Source organism: Phocoena phocoena, chromosome 5, assembly GCF_963924675.1.
Source record: "Phocoena phocoena chromosome 5, mPhoPho1.1, whole genome shotgun sequence".
Lineage (NCBI taxonomy): Eukaryota > Metazoa > Chordata > Mammalia > Artiodactyla > Phocoenidae > Phocoena > Phocoena phocoena.
Window position 1 is genome coordinate 6,346,484 of NC_089223.1, and position 17,874 is coordinate 6,364,357.

A 17,874-nucleotide genomic window follows, 5' to 3' on the forward strand; every position below is an offset into this window, starting at 1 on the left:
AAAGAAGATATACAGATAGCCAACAAACACATGAAAGAATGCTCCACATCACTAATCAGTAGAGAAATGCAAATCAAAACTACAATGAGGCATCACCTCACACCGCTCGGAATGTCCATCATCAAAAAATCTAGAAACAATAAACGCTGGAGAGGGTGTGGAGAAAAGGGAACCCTCTTGCACTGTTGGTGGGAATTTAAAATGATACAGCCACTATGGAGAACAGTGTGGACGTTCCTTAAAAAACTAAAAATAGAACTACCATGCGACCCAGCAATCCCACTGCTGGGCATATACCCTGAGGAAACAATAATTCAAGAAGAGGGCTTCCCTGGTGGCGCAGTGGTTGAGAGTCCGCCTGCCGATGCAGGGGACACTGGTTCATGCCCCGGTCCGAGAGGATCCCACATGCCATGGAGCAGCTGGGCCCGTGAGCCATGGTCACTGAGCCTGCACGTCTGGAGCCTGTGCTCTGCAATGGGAGAGTCCACAACAGTGAGAGGCCCACGTACCGTAAACAAAAAAAAAAGAAGAGTCATGTACCACAATATTCATTGTAGCTCTATTTACAATAGCCGAGACATGGGAGCAACCTAAGTGTCCATCAACAGATGAATGGATAAAGAAAATGTGGCACATATATACCATGGAATATTACTCAGCCATAAAAAGAAATGAAATTGAGTTATTTGTAGTGAGGTGGATGGACCTAGAGTCTGTCATACAGAGTGAAGTCAGAAAGAGAAAAACAAATACCGTATGCTAACATATATATTCCATATATATGGAATCTAAAAAAAAAAAAGAAAAAAAAAGTTATGAAGAACCTAGAGGTCAGGACAGGAATAAAGACACAGGTGCAGAGAATGGACTTGAGGACACGGGGAGGGGGAATGGGAATCTGGGATGAAGTGAGAGAGCAGCATGAACATATACACACTACGAAATGTAAAACAGATTGCTAGTGCAAAGCAACCGCATAGCACAGGGAGATCAGCTCGGTGCTTTGTGACCACCTAGAGGGGTGGGGTAGGGAGGGTGGGAGGGAGACACAAGAGGGAGGGGATATGGGGATATATGTATATGTACAGCTGATTCACTTTGTTGTACAGCAGAAACTAACACATCATTGTAAAGCAACTATACTCCAATAAAGATGTTTAAAAAAAAATAAGTATAGGAATGACGGAAACATGCTTTTGAAGAATCACCCAAAAAACAGCATTAGTGAACAATAGTGTTTACACAGAACTGTATTCATTATCCTGTAATAAAACATAATGGAAAAGAATATGAAAAAGAATGCATGTATATATTCTTTTTCATATTCAGTTATATATATAACGGAATACTTTTCACATACTTTATATATATAACTGAATCACTTCGCAGTACACCAGAAACTAACATAACATTATAAATCAACTATACTTGAATAAGAAATAAAGTTTAAAAAACAATAGTTTTAAAATTGACGTTAAGATTTTTTTTTTTTTTAAGATAATTATTTTAACAACTTTGAAAGACAACTTCTGGGCGTAACATTATTCAGGATAAAGCAGAATATTTTCCTTAAGAAATTAAAGGCTTCATAGTTTGTGAAAACAATGCAGACTACTCTGTATTGGAAACTGTTCCGTGCATCTGATTTATTCCACTGCACATCGTATTCGCTTTCTAGGTTTGAAGATAAGAAGACACCACAAACTGGGTGGCTTAGAAGAACAGAGACTTAGAGTTTCAATGCTCTAGATGCCAAAAATCAAGGTGTTGGCAGGCCCACGGTCCCTCTGAAGCCTATAGGAGAACCCTTCCTTGCCCCCTCCCAGCTCCTGGTCTGTCCGTAATCCTTGGCATTCCGTGGCTTCCAGCTACATACCTCCAGTCTCTGCCTTGCCTTCTCATGATGTTTTCTGTGGGTGTTTGTGTCTTCACGTAGCCATCTTTTTAAAAGGACACAAGTCATATCAGACCAGGAGCCCATCCAACTCCAGGATGATCTCAACTTAATTACATTTGTAACAACACAATTTCCAAATAAGGTCACATTCTGAGTTACTGTGGGTTAGAATTACAACATATCTTTCTTGGGGGGAACACAATTCAACTCATCACACACATTTAAAAAATGCAACTTCACAGCTAGTTCTTCAATGTTTCCCAATGCTTTCTTGGATGAGTCTTCAGAAGCATCTTTCAGTCATTACCACGCTCAGCAGTTCTTCTACATTCACTTGGCTAAACTCATCAACAGCATATAGGGAAGTATGTGTATGTGCTACCAGACTCAGGTTCGGCTGTTTGCTGCTCAAAAGCCAATGTACAGGAGACAAGTGTTGGTAGGAAAGGAAAGGTTGCTTTATTCAGGAAGCCAGCAACCTGGGGAGAAGGCAGACTCATGTCTAAAAGCCAGTTCCCCTGCTGCTGATCAGGGGGGAAAAGTTTTTAAAGGGGAGTTTCAGGGGAGTATAGATGGAGGGAGGGGGCTACATGCAGAAACAGCACAGTCAGCTCTGACCGTCATCTTGAAATTAGTCATGTGGCGGTCTGATCGGCATCATCTTGATTGTTCTAAGCACAGTTAATCTTCAGTTTCAGGGTCGCTTTGTTGCCATTTCTTTGAGGCCAGTTCTTAGAATTCTGTAAGATGGAGCAGCTTATGTCATGGCTACAGCCTGGTCATCACGTAATTAACTTCTTTCAGTTGGTGGGGAGTTTCAGCATCTACAACACAGCTCACAGGATATGGCTCAGAATATTATGATAGCCCTTGAGGAGGAACCAAAGGTACTTGACTTTGTTTAATGACTAAACTATTATTATCTTGTTTTGCTTGATTATTTTCCTTTATTTTCTGTATTTCCTCATTTCTCTGATTAATTCTGTTCTTTAGCTAAAGTTTTTCTACAAACAAGAGACAGGCAGCGGAGCTGGGGGTTTGTGTCCCAGAAAGGGCCCATTGGGTCCTGCTCCATACATATGCACTTGGTGCTATATTTAAAACACAGCAGAAATGACAAGTTCTTGTTCTTAAAAATTATGTTTAATCAGTGTCACACTTAGAAATAAGTCAATGTTTTCATTGGCTAAAATAGACTGTTTCTACTATATTTCAATATCTAATCAGATGAGCGCTGCACTTTTTTGTGGTCATGACAAGTACAATTTTGATGAGGACAAATTCACTTAAAAATGATAATGCCTATGTATTTTGTACTTGCAATCTTATAAGGAAATTTAAACCAAATACATGGAATACAGAAAATGAAAGAAGTCTCTAATTGCAAAATTATCCTATCTCAGTGTCCCACAGCAGCCTCTCCCCAGCCAAACTGGCCCATTTGTTTCCATCCCTGCTGTTCCTATTCCTCCATCTGTTCCCCACTATCCTCCACCAGGAATCCTGTCACATTGACTATACCACTGGCCCGGCCTCACATGCCTTGGACACCAAGCTACTTTTATTAGTGTTTTCTTTGGAAAGTATGCCAGTTACATAGGTAAAGAAGGCTAAAGACATACTTATTTTTTTATGCCTTTTAATATATTTATTGACTATTTGTGCTTCTTGTGATAACTGCCTCCATATATCCTTTGTAAACTTTTCCTTCACTTGTTTAGCTTCTTTGATTTGTATGTACTTCTGAAGTATTCTGGTTAATAATCTTTTTTTTAAATTTTTATTGGAGTATAGTTGCTTTACAGTGTTGTGTTAGTTTCTCCTGTAAAGCAAAGTGCATCAGCTATACGTATACATACATCCCCTCTTTTTTGGATTTCCTTCCCATTTAGGTCACCACAGAGCAGTGAGTAGAGTTCCCTGTGCTATACAGTAGATTCTCATTAGTTATCTATTTTATATATAGTGGTGAATATATGTTAATCCCAATCTCCCAATTCATCCCAACTCCGCTTTCCCCCCTTGGTGTCCATACATTTGTTCTCTGTGTCTCTATTTCTGCTTTGCAAATAGGTTCATCTGTACCATTTTTCTAGATTCCAGATATATGTGTTAATATGTGATATTTCTTTTTCTCTTTCTGACTTACTTTACTCTGTATGATAGTCTCTAGGTCCATGCATGTCTCGGCAAATGGCACAATTTCGTTCTTTTTTATGGGTGAGTAATATTCCATTGTATATATGTACCACATCTTCTTTATCCATTCCTTTATTAATGGACATTTGGGTTGCATCCATGTCTTGGCTATTGTAAATAGTGCTACAGTGAATATTGGGGTGCACATGTCTTTTTGAATTATGGTTTTCTCAGGGTATATGCCCAGTACTGGGATTGCTGGGTCATACGGTAGCTCTATGTTTAGTTTTTAAGGAACCTCCATACTGTTCTCCATAGTGGCTGTATCAATCTACATTCCCACCAACAGTGCAAGAGGGTTCCCTTTTCTCCACACCCTCTCCAGCACTTGTTGTTTGTAGATTTTCTGATGATGCCCATTCTACAAGTGTCAGGTGATACCTCATTGTAGCTTTGAGTTGCATTTCTCTACTGATTAGTGATGTTGAGCATCTTTTCATGTGCCTCTTGGCCATCCGTGTGCCTTCTAAGACATACACTGATTTAGATCACCATCCATTTCTCATACCCAGAAGTGTATGTGGCAAAATTAATTAAATCAGTAAATACTTTGTACTGTGTGCTTTTTAATAATGCTCACGTTAGGCTTACACCCTATAAACTTACTTAAACGTGACATACTTATGTAGGACACCAAATAAGATTCACCACGGTGCTTTTAAACCTCACTGTAATGTAAGATCTAAGAGGATGGTGACCTTGGCTATCGAACTTATGATGGAATGACTTGCCAGGTCTGAAATACATCACCTGGCTCAGAGCCACTGTTCAGTACATATTTGCTGAATGAGTACATAAATGAATGAATTACCTCTTTGCTATTTTCAGTGCCTAATATAGGTCTTTATCATATCTTGCCTGGTCTGTTACATAATTTTCTAATGGTATAGCAGGGACTGGCTAAGTGTTCACAAAACCACTCCCATTTTCTCCTGAGGATATGGCCGGCCATCCTTTTCCAGAACGCCTTGCAGTTATAGATGTGGACTTGTTACACTGTTGGGTCAGTAGAATTTGAGTAGAAGGGAAAAATATCACCTGGTCTGTGACATATACTGCCTGGTTAGGGCTACAGTTAGGGCGAGGTTTAGGGTTAGACTAAAATCTTCCACCTTCCTTCTCTTCTCTTCTGGTCAGATCCAGAGCAGTCATAAGACCCTAGAGGATGAAGAATTTTGGGGTGAAAGAAACCTAAGACCCGAATTAACTGCATGGAGCAGAGACTACCCCCCGCACAGTTGCCAACCTACTCTGGACTGTGACGTGAGAACTAAGCTCCCAGTGCATTAGGAGATGAGATTTTTGATTGTTAGTTAGAGTAGTTAACATATAACTAGTACCAAAATTGGTGCCTTCAAGAAGGGTTTTGTTTTTGTAAAAAAAAAAAACCTAACATTGGACTTCACTGTCAATTGTCAAGAGAAGATAAACTGGAAGCTGAAAACAATGGTGACCCACGTTATGTGATGGCAAAATATCTGTTGAAGCTGTCACCTGAGATTACTTGGAAGGAAAAACATGTGCCGCTGAATCTGGAGCTTTGAAGGCATTGGTTGGAAAGAATTCTCGTTTTGTGCATTTGACTTCTGTTGACTCTCTTTGGCAAGATATTAAAAAAATGAATGAGCTCATCAATGAACTGGCCAATGTACAGGTTGAAACCAAAACAGTGGACAGGCTGGGAAAAACAACCAAACTTGGAGCACTTAAGATTGGAAAATCAATTTGCTCCTATATTCCAAGCTATTTGAAAATAAATGAAACTCAGGGTTACCAGGGGTAAAGTGGAGGGTAGGGAGGGATAAATTGGGAGATTGGGATTGACATATATACACGACTATATATAAAATAGATAACTAATAAGAACCTACTGTATAGCACATGGAACTCTTCTCAATACTCTCTAATGACCTATATGGGAAAATAATCTAAAAAAGAGGGGTTATATGAATATGTATAACTGATTCACTTTGCTGTACACCTGAAACTAACACAGCAACTATAATAAAACTGTAAATCAACTATACTCCAATAAAAAGTTTAAAATATACAAAATAAAGTTTTTTAAATTTAAGTAAATAAATAAAAAGGGTCTGGAAGTCATAGACTATAAGTAGCAGAGATTCTACCTCTGTTTCTGGCTCTGAGGATGCAAACTATCACAAACGCTACAGCCTCAAGAAAATGAATTTTGCCCTCAACCTTAGAGAGCTTTGAGGCAGAGCTTTCCTTCGTCAAGCCTCTAGAAGAACATGCAGAGTGGCTGACACCTTGATTTAAGCTTTTGAGATCCTTAGGAAAAAACCCAGCTGAGCCATGCCTGGACTTCTGTCTTATGGAAAGTGTGAGACAAAAAGGAATGCTGTTTTCAACTGCCGAATTTTTGACAGTGTGCCACCCAGCAATAGAAAACGAATACATAGTCCTTCCAAGGATAAACACTCCTTGTTCTGTCACATCGCTCCCTAAAACACAGAATATTACTTCTGGGCCTTTTCCTTAATGGTCAGGTTCAAATGCCCTTCCCTTTACCTACCTGGCCAAATCCTGTCATCCCTAAAGGATCAGCTTAGATGCCATTCTTGCCTCCATCCCCTGCACCCCCTGCCCTGCCCTACCCACTATACATGGAATTAATCCTGTCTTCTCTATCGCCCTTGTTTTGGTACTTTGATTGCACACATTATTGTTAGCTGTTTATGAGTTTATGCACTAATCTGTGAATTCTTTCAGAGAAAGACCTATCTTATTGATCTGCAAATTCTTACCACCTGGTACAGGGCCTGACCTTTAGCAAGTGTTAAGTAAGTATTTGTCCTCTGTGATTTCCAGATTCTTCTAATTTTCCATTGGTTTTGCTCAAACTCTAATGAGCTCTTGTTTGTTTCTTTTCTCAATTTGGCCAGTATTTTCTTTTCCTTTATTTGCTTCTACTCTTTGTCAGAGATTATCCCCGTAATATTTCCTTTTCACTGTGGCTCTTATTTTTAAAGACAACTGTTTTGATACCATCCGGTTTCATAAACATAGATGTTTATAAGTTTGAAGTCTGAAAAAATGTATCGCTTAAGCAGCCAACTTATGTAATGATTACAGACACTCTTCACAAGCCTGAGTCTCAATAATAATCACAGTAGTCAGAAATGTTACATGTATATTTCTAGAAATATTTATGCTGCTTTATGCCAAGTATCATGTGCTTCAGATTTCAGTACATCACTGGGGTTGAGAACTCAGGCTCTGCATTCAGACACACTTAGAGTCCATTTCCCTAATTCTTGGGTGACAATGGCCAAATTACTTAATCTCTCCAAGTCTCAGATAATAAAGTCATTAACCTCATAAGGCCACTATAAGGGTCAAATACCATACACGTGGTTGAAGCTAAAAAAAAGTGTTACCGTGAAACTATTGGGAATTACAGATTAGGTGCAATGGTGCATGTATTGTATCCCTGTTAAACAAATTTCATAGCCACAGATGGCTTTCTCTACAATAAAACTATTGAAGATAAATATATATAAAGTTAATTTTTTTCTTCGAATAAAATAAGTGTTTGTCACTTTTTAAAATAGACAATATGGATAGACACAAATAAGGAATAAATGAAAAGGAATAAGTTCATTAGGACTTTGTTCCTATACTTTATTCTGAATGGTGACTTTTTAAAGCATGTTGGAAACGAGTAAAGAAGTTGATAAAGACTTCCCTCACCTCAGGCAAACAAGAGGACTTCCTTAGGTTGCAAATCATTATGAAATATTCTCAGTATAAGCTTTGCTTTAGCCCAGGTGATATTTGTAAAGGTGTGCAGAAAAGTTGTAAAATTGGTGTGAAAGAGCTATAAATGAAATATTTATGATACATTTCTAGGGGAGATTATTAGACATGGAAAAATGTTAGCGAACAGGAAATACAGTGTACTAGAGAGAGAAGTGAACTCGGACTCAGAGTGGAGCTAAACCGTATCTCTGCCGTTGAGCGCTGCCTGACCCCAGCAGATCCTGTCTCTGATCTGGACCTTTTCTCCATCTGTACCCTGAGCACAGAGAGCATAATCACTGTGGCTAAATATGCAACTGTCAGTGTTTTGGCCTGTAAAATGCTTCTGTAAAACATGACTTCTCCTTCAAGACATCCTTCCTACTGAGCCAGGACCTAACCCTAGTATTCCTCGTAATATTGTACTCAAGAGAGCCATTACCATTATGTTTATTATTATTGTTAAGTGGTATAAAATATAAATCTAATCAACCATCCAAATTACAGATAAATTCTTAAGACCTTCTTACTTTTTAAACTCCATATTTCATAGGAATATATTAAAATTTCACTATCATAATCTGATTTTATATTTATGATGTGAATATTAAAATTAGAAAATGTTTTGTACTTAAAGAACTTTAAAATATCCATTATCAGAAAAACTTGTTGCTTAGGAAGATAACTAACATCAAAAAAAAAAACTTTGGGGCTTCCCTGGTGGCGCAGTGATTAAGAATCCTCCTGCCAATGCAGGGGACACGGGTTCGAGCCCTGGTCCGGGAAGATCCGGACATGCTTGGAGTAACTAAGTCCGTGCACCACAACTACTGAGCCTGCGCTCTAGAGCCTGCAAGCCACAACTACTGAGCCCACGTGCCACAACTACTGAAGCTCGCCTGTCTAGAGCCCATGCTCCGCAACAAGAGAAGCCACTGCAATGAGAAGCCCGTGCACTGCAACGAAGAGTAGCCCCCCGCTCACTGCAACTAGAGAAAGCCCGCGCGCAGCAACGAAGACCCAACACAGCCAAAAATAAATAAATAAATAAATTTATATATATAAAAAAAAAACTTTGGATGAGATATGATTTTTTCAGGCTGCTTTTAAAATAAGGGAAACAGCATGATCCAAACTGAACATATGAATTCAACCACTGAAGGCTAGTGCTCTTTCCTTCTTTTCTCATTACAAAACCCCAACTGACAGGTACACTTTCATCACAATTCAGCTTAAGGCTTACCTTCTCCATGAAACTTTTAAAGAATAACCCACGTAAAGAACTGTAAAGATCAGAGAGCATGTAACAAGATAACAGAGGACAGACCACGCAATTAAAAGACACAGAGAGGGGACCTTGAAGATGGCGGAAGAGTAAGACGCGGAGATCGCCTTCCTCCCCACGGATACACCAGAAATACATCTACACGTGGAACAACTCCTACAGAACACCTACTGAAGGCTGGTAGAAGACCTCAGACCTCCCAAAAGGCAAGAAACTCCCCACGTACCTGGGTAGGGCAAAAGAAAAAACAGAGACAAAAAAATAAGGACGGCACCTGCACCAGTGGGAGGGAGCTGTGAAGGAGGAAAATTTTCCACACACTAGGAGCCCCTTCGCGGGCGGAGACTGCGGGAGGCGGAGGGGGGAGCTCCGGGACCGCGGAGGAGAGCGCAGCCACAGGGGTGTGGAGGGCAAAGCGGAGAGATTCCCGCACAGAGGATATGTGCCGACCGGCACTCACCAGCCCGAGAGGCTTGTCTGATCACTCGCCGGGGCGGGCGGGGGCTGGGAGCCGAGGCTCGGGTTTCGGTTTCAGACGGAGCGCAGGGAGAGGACTGGGGTTGGCGGCTTGAACATAGCCTGAAGGGATTAGTGCGCCACGGCTAGCCGGGAGGGAGTCGGGGGGAAAAGTCTGCACCTGCCGAAGAGGCAAGAGACTTTTTCTTCCCTCTTTGTTTCCTGGTGCGCGAGGAGAGGGGTTTAAGAGCGCTGCTTAAAGGAGCTCCAGAAACGGGTGCGAGCCGCGGCCAAAAGCGCGGACCCCGGAGACGGGCGCGAGCCGCGGCTAAAATCACGGACCCCAGAGACGGGCGGGAGACGCTAAGGCTGCTGCTGCCGCCACCAAGGGGCCTCTGTGCGAGCACAGGTCACTCTCCACACCCCTCTTCGACGAAGCCTGTGCAGCCCGCCACTGCCAGGTTCCCAGGATCCAGGGACAACTTCCCCGGGAGAACGCACAGCGGGTCTCAGGCTGGAGCCGCCGCAGGCCCGCCGCGCACTCCGTGCCCCTCCCTCCCCCCCCCACCCCACCCCCGGCCTGAGTGAGCCGGAGCCCCCGAATCAGCGGCTCCTTTAACCCCGTCCTGTCTGAGCAAAAAACATACGCCCTCCAGCGACCTACACGCAGAGGCAGGGCCAAATCCAAAGCTGGGCTCCTGTGAGCTGTGAGAACAAAGAAGAGAAAGGGAAATCTCTCCCAGCAGTCTCAGAAGCAGCGGATTAAAGCTCCACAATCAACTTGATATACCCTGCATCTGTGGAATACATGAATAGACAACGAATCATCCCAAATTGAGGAGGTGGACTTTAGGAGCGAGATCTATGATTTCTTTCCCTTTTGCTCTTTTTGTGAATGTGTACGTGTATGCTTCTGTGTGAGATCTTGTCTGTATACTCTTGCTTCCACCATTTGTCCTAGGGTTCTATCCGTCCATGGTTTTTTTAAAAAAATTTTTTTTCTTAATAATTAATTTTAATTGTAATAACTTTATTATACTTTACCTTCGTTCGTTCTTTCTTTCCTTCCTTCCTTCCCTCCTTTAGACAACGAATCACCCCAAATTGAGGAGGTGGTCTCTGAGAGCAAGATTTATGATTTTTCCCCCTTTACCTCTTTTTGTGAGGGTGTATGTGTATGCTTCTGTGTAAGATTTTCTCTGTATAGCTTTGCTTCCAACATTTGTCCTAAGGATCTATCCGTCCCTTTTTTTTTCTAAATATTTTTTAATTCAATAACTATATTATACTTTATTTTATTTTTACTGTATCTTCTTTCTGTCTTTTTTCCTTCTTTCCTTCCCTCCTTTCTTCCTTCCTCCCTCCCTCCCTCCCTCCTTTCTTTCCTTCTTTCTTCCTTCCTTCCTTTCCTCCTTTCCTTCTTTCTTTCCTCATACTTCTACTAATTCTCTCTACTTTTTCTCCCTTTTATTCTGAGCCATGTGGATGAAAGGCTCTTGGTGTTCCAGCCAGGAGTCAGGGCTCTGCTTCTGAGGTAGAAGAGCCAACTTCAGGACACTGGTCAACAAGAGACGTCCCAGCTCCACATAATATTAAACGGCGGAAATCTCCCAGAGACCTCCATCTTAACACCAGCACCCAGCTTCACTCAATGACCAGCAAGCCACAGTGCTGGACAACCTATGCCAAACAACTAGCAAAACAGGAACACAACCCCACCCATTAGCAGAGAGGCTGCCTAAAATCATAATAAGGCCACAGACACCACAAAACACACCACCACACATGAACCTGCCCACTAGAGAGACAAGATCCAGCCTCATCCACCACAACACAGGCACTAGTCCCCTCCACCAGGAAGCCTACACAACCCACTGAAACAACCTGAGCCACTGGAGACAGACATCAAAAACAACGAACCTGCAGCCGGCAAAAAGGAAACCCCAAACACAGTAAGATAAGCAAAATGAGAAGACAGAAAAACACACAGCAGGTGAAGGAGCAAGATAAAAATGCACCAGACCTAACAAATGAAGAGGAAATAGGCAATCTACCTGAAAAAGAATTCAGAATAATGATAGTAAGGATGATCCGAAATCCTGGAAGTAGAATGGACAAAATGCAAGAATCAGTTAACAAGGACCTAGAAGAAATAAACATGAAACAAGCAACGATGAACAACGCAATAAATGAAATTAAAAGTACTCTAGATAGGATCAATAGCAGAATAACTGAGGCAGAAAAACGGATAAGTGACCTGGAAGATAAAATAGTGGAAATAACTACTGCAGAGCAGAATAAAGAAAAAAGAATAAAAAGAACTGAGGACAGTCTCAGAGACCTCTGGGACAACATGAAATGCACCAACATTCGAATTATAGGGGTTCCAGAAGAAGAAGAAGAAAAGAAAGGGACTGAGAAAATATTTGAAGAGATTATAGTTGAAAACTTCCCTAATACGGGAAAGGAAATAGTTAATCAAGTCCAGGAAGCACAGAGAGTCCCATACAGGATAAATCCAAGGAGAAATACGCCCAGACACATATTAATCAAACTGTCAAAAATTAAATACAAAGAAAGCATATTAAAAGCAGCAAGGGAAAAACAACAAATAACACACAAGGGAATCTCCATAAGGTTAACAGCTGATCTCTCAGCAGAAACCCTACAAGCCACAAGGAAGTGGCAGGACATACTGAAAGTGATGAAGGAGAAAAACCTGCAACCAAGACTACTCTACCCAGCAAGGATCTCATTCAGATTTGATGGAGAAATTAAAACCTTTACAGACAAGCAAAAGCTGAGACGGTTCAGCACCACCAAACCAGCTTTACAACAAATGCTAAAGGAACTTCTCTAGACAAGAAACACAAGACAAGGAAAAGACCTATAATAACAAACCCAAAACAATCTAGAAAATGGGAATAGGAACATACTTATCAATAATTACCTTAAATGTAAATGGACTAAATGCTCCCACCAAAAGACACAGATTGGCTGAATGGATACAAAAACAAGACCCTTATATATGCTGTCTACAAGAGACCCACTTCAGACCTAGAGACACATACAGACTGAAAGTAAGGGGATGGAAAAAGATATTCCATGCAAATGGATACCAAAAGAAAGCTGGAGTAGCAATCCTCATATCAGACAAAATAGACTTTAAAATAAGGACTATTAAAAGAGACAAAGAAGGACACTACATAATGATCAAGGGATCAATCCAAGAAGAAGATATAACAATTGAAAATGTTTATGCACCCAACATAGGAGCACCTCAATACATAAGACAAATACTAACAGCCATAAAAGGGGAGATCAACAGTAACACATTCATAGTAGGGGACTTTAACACCCCACTTTCACCCATGGACAGATCATCCAAAATGAAAATAAATAAGGAAACACAAGCTTTAAATGATACATTAAACAAGATGGACTTAATTGATATTTATAGGACACTCCATCCAAAAACAACAGAATACACATTTTTCTCAAGTGCTCATGGATCATTCTCCAGGATAGATCATAGCTTGTGTCACAAATCAAGCCTTGGTAAATTTAAGAAAACGGAAATTGTATCAAGTATCTTTTCTGACCACAACGCCATGAGACTAGATATCAATTACAGGAAAAGATCTGTAAAAAATACAAACACATGGAGGCTAAACAATACACTACTTAATAATGAAGTGATCACTGAAGAAATCAAAGAGGAAATAAAAAAATACCTAGAAACAATTGACAATGGAGACACAATGACCCAAAACCTATGGGATGCAGCAAAAGCAGTTCTAAGGGGGAAGTTTATAGCAATACAAGCCCACGTTAAGAAGCAGGAAACATCTCGAATAAACAACCTAAACTTGCACCTCAAGCAATTAGAGAAAGAAGAACATAAAAACCCCAAAGCTAGAAGAAGGAAAGAAATCATAAAAATCAGATCAGAAATAAATGAAAAAGAAATGAAGGAAACGATAGCAAAGATCAATAAAACTAAAAGCTGGTTCTTTGAGAAGATAAACAAAATAGATAAACCACTAGCCACACTCATCAAGAAAAAAAGGGAGAAGACTCAAATCAACAGAATTAGAAATGAAAAAGGAGAAGTAACAACTGACACTGCAGAAATTAAAACAATCATGAGAGATTACCACAAGCAACTCTATGCCAATAAAATGGACAACCTGGAAGAAATGGACAAATTCCTAGAAATGGACAACCTGCCAAGACTGAATCAGGAAGAAACAGAAAATATGAACAGACCAATCACAAGCACTGAAATTGAAACTGTGATTAAAAATCTTCCAACAAACAAAAGCCCAGAATCAGATGGCTTCACAGGTGAATTCTATCAAACGTTTAGAGAAGAGCTAACACCTATCCTTCTCAAACTCTTCCAAAATATAGCAGAGGGAGGAACACTCCCAAATTCCTTCTACGAGGCCGCCATCACCTTGATACCAAAACCAGACAAGGATGTCACAAAGAAAGAAAACTACAGGCCAATATCACTGATGAACATAGATGCAAAAATCCTCAACAAAATACTAGCAAACAGAATCCAACAGCACATTCAAAGGATCATACACCATGATCAAGTGGGGTTTATTCCAGGAATGCAAGAATTCTTCAATATATGCAAATCTATCAATGTGATAAACCATATTAACAAATTGAAGGAGAAAAACCATATGATCATCTCAATAGATGCAGAGAAAGCTTTCGACAAAATTCAACACCCATTTATGATAAAAACCCTGCAGAAAGTAGGCATAGAGGGAACTTTCCTCAACATAATAAAGTCCATATATGACAAGCCCACAGCAAACATCATCCTCAATGGTGAAAAAGTGAAAGCATTTCCACTAAGATCAGGAACAAGACAAGGTTGCCCACTCTCACCACTCTTATTCAACATAGTTTTGGAAGTTTCAGCCACAGCAATCAGAGAAGAAAAGGAAATAAAAGGAATCCAAATAGGAAAAGAAGAAGTAAAGCTGTCACTGTTTGCAGATGACATGATACTATTCATAGAGAATCCTAAAGATGCTACCAGAAAACTACTAGAGCTAAACAATGAATTTGGTAAAGTAGCAGCATACAAAATGAATGCACAGAAATCTCTGGCATTCCTATATACTAATGATGAAAAATCTGAAAGTGAAATCAAGAAAACACTCCCATTTACCACTGCAACAAAAAGAATAAAATATCTAGGAATAAACCTACCTAAGGAGACAAAAGACCTGTATGCAGAAAATTATAAGACACTGATGAAAGAAATTAAAGATGATACAAATAGATGGAGAGATATACCATGTTCTTGGATGGGAAGAATCAACATTGTGATAATGACTCTACTACCCAAAGCAATCTACAGATTCAATGCAATCCCTATCAAACTACCACTGGCATTTTTCACAGAACTAGAACAAAAAATTTCGCGATTTGTATGGAAACACAAAAGACCCCGAATAGCCAAAGCAATCATGAGAACGAAAAAAGGAGCTGGAGGAATCAGGCTCCCTGACTTCAGGCTATACTACAAAGCTACAGTAATCAAGACAGTATGGTACTGGCACAAAAACAGAAAGATAGATCAATGGAACAGGATAGAAAGCCCAGAGATAAACCCACGCACATATGGACACCTTATCTTTGACAAAGGTGGCAGGAAAGTACAGTGGAGAAAGGACAGCCTCTTCAATAAATGGTGCTGAGAAAACTGGACAGGTACATGTAAAAGTATGAGATTAGATCACTCCCTAACACCATACACAAAAATAAGCTCAAAATGCATTAAAGACCTAAATGTAAGGCCAGAAACTATCAAACTCTTAGAGGAAAACATAGGAAGAACACTCTATGACATAAATCACAGCAAGATCCTTTCTGACTCACCTCCTAGAGTAATGGAAATAAAAACAAAAATAAACAAATGGGACCTAATGAAACTTCAAAGCTTTTGCACAGCAAAGGAAACCATAATCAAGACCAAAAGACAACTCTCAGAATGGGAGAAAATATTTGCAAATGAAGCAACTGACAAAGGACTAATCTCCAAAATTTACAAGCAGCTCATGCAGCTCAATAACAAAAAAACAAACAACCCAATCCAAAAATGGGCAGAAGACCTAAATAGACATTTCTCCAAAGAAGATATACAGACTGCCAACAAACACATGAAAGAATGCTCAACATCATTAATCATTAGAGAAATGCAAATCAAAACTACAATGAGATATCATCTCACACCAGTCAGAATGGCCATCATCAAAAAATCTAGAAACAATAAATGCTGGAGAGGGTGTGGAGAAAAGGGAACACTCTTGCACTGCTGGTGGGAATGTGAATTGGTTCAGCCACTATGGAGAACAGTATGGAGGTTCCTTAAAAAACGACAAATAGAATTACCATATGACCCAGCAATCCCACTACTGGGCATATACCCTGAGAAAACCAAAATTCAAAAAGAGTCATGTACCAAAATGTTCATTGCAGCTCTATTTACAATAGCCCGGAGATGGAAACAACCTAAGCGCCCATCATCGGATGAATGGATAAAGAAGATGTGGCACATATACACAATGGAATATTACTCAGCCTTAAAAAGAAACGAAATTGAGCTATTTGTAATGAGATGGATAGACCTAGAGTCTGTCATACAGAGTGAAGTAAGTCAGAAAGAAAAAGACAAATACCGTATGCTAACACATATATATGGAATTTAAGAAAAAAAAATATCATGAAGAACCTAGGGTTAAGACAAGAATAAAGACGCAGACCTACTGGAGAACGGACTTGAGGATATGGGGAGGGGGAAGGGTGAGCTTTGACAGGGCGAGAGAGAGTCATGGACATATACACACTAACAAACGTAGTAAGGTAGATAGCTGGTGGGAAGCAGCCGCATGGCACAGGGATATTAGCTCGGTGCTTTGTGACAGCCTGGAGGGGTGGGATGGGGAGAGTGGGAGGGAGGGAGACGCAAGAGGGAAGACATATGGGAACATATGTATATGTATAGCTGATTCACTTTGTTATAAAGCAGAAACTAACACACCATTGTAAAGCCATTATACCCCAATAAAGATGTTAAAAAAAAAAAAAAGACACAGAATCTCAGATTCAATATTAGTAAAATCAACTCTATGCTCCTTACAAATGACACAAAATGACAACAGGATAAGAATAAAATAATGGCTGCTGTTTTCAGCGTTTTTGCTAACAAGATATGCTAAGCAACCATTCAACTGAAAAAAAGTATGAATGTTGGATAAAACCTAGGGAAGCATATTTTTAAATCTCACCATAAGATTAAAACTAATAATAATAAAAGAATAATGATGATAGTAATATTGCTCAGGCCAAACCTCAGTGAAAGTGGGAACTAAAATGAAGCACTGATGATAGCTTTCATCTTGAAGGTAACTGTTAGACCTCATAAACTTGAGTTGATGTTTTCATGGCCTTCTATAGCTTAAAGGTTAAGAGACAAAGCCTGGAGCCTCTCTCAGTAGAAGATCTAAAAGAAAAACTTCACTCTAAAGATCTAGGACACCAATGGCTATAAACATGATGTAAAAGTGAATTATATACACCTGTCTTATTGCTAATAATTAGCAGTAATCATGAACCATCCCTCATATGACTTAAATTCCAATAATAAATTTTAATTTATAGTGATCCTTGATAATGTAGTTCACTGAGGGACCTGGAAGAAGAAAAACCAATCTTTTAGAGGAAACTGTCTTTATCCCAGGACTCAGAAAATGTCCATAAATTAAATTCCAAGAAATATGAATTCACACTCAAAAAAGCACAAAACACTAAAAGAAACAAAGCATGAAAGAGGCAATGAAAACAACTGTCAACAGAATCAGACTCATGACGACTTCGAGTACAGGAGCCATCCGGCAGCATAAAAAAGAAATATGCTTTGTAGGTTCAAAGATGTAAACCGGGAAGATAAAATATAAATGAAAACCACAGACTATATAAATCAATTACCAAACAGATTTGATAAAGAACCCAATAGAACTTTTAGAATTTCAAAGTATAATCATTTAGTCCAAAAATCATTAGAACTAAAGAAGTAAGATTTGAACTGGAAGGAATGACTCAGAATGTAACACAGATATAGAGACACCAGTTAGGACAGGCAGGTTAAGTGGCCCGGAGACTGAGAGACTCATGCACATTGGTGTGAGTCAGAGTTTGAATTGGGAACAGTACTGTCCAACTGGGCAGTTTAGGGAGAGGTTAA